We start from the raw sequence: 233 nt of genomic DNA on the forward strand, positions 1-233 counted from the left end.
AGAGATACTTATGTAATTCATTAGTGAGAATTTCAGATAAGCGTATGGAGATGCTTTGTCCCTTCCGTCTCTCTGCTTTCCTACTGTCTTCATGCAATCCTTCTTACTCCTTTCCATGGCAAGCTTATGTAGGGTTTCACCGTTGTCAGTGGCTACCTCCCATCCTCTCAGTGAAAATGTTCAACGCACCCTGTCACGGCACGGCTATTCAGCTGTCGGTTCTCGATCATGTC

The sequence above is a fragment of the Arachis duranensis genome, chromosome 10 (genome assembly GCF_000817695.3).
Source record: "Arachis duranensis cultivar V14167 chromosome 10, aradu.V14167.gnm2.J7QH, whole genome shotgun sequence".
NCBI lineage: Eukaryota > Viridiplantae > Streptophyta > Magnoliopsida > Fabales > Fabaceae > Arachis > Arachis duranensis.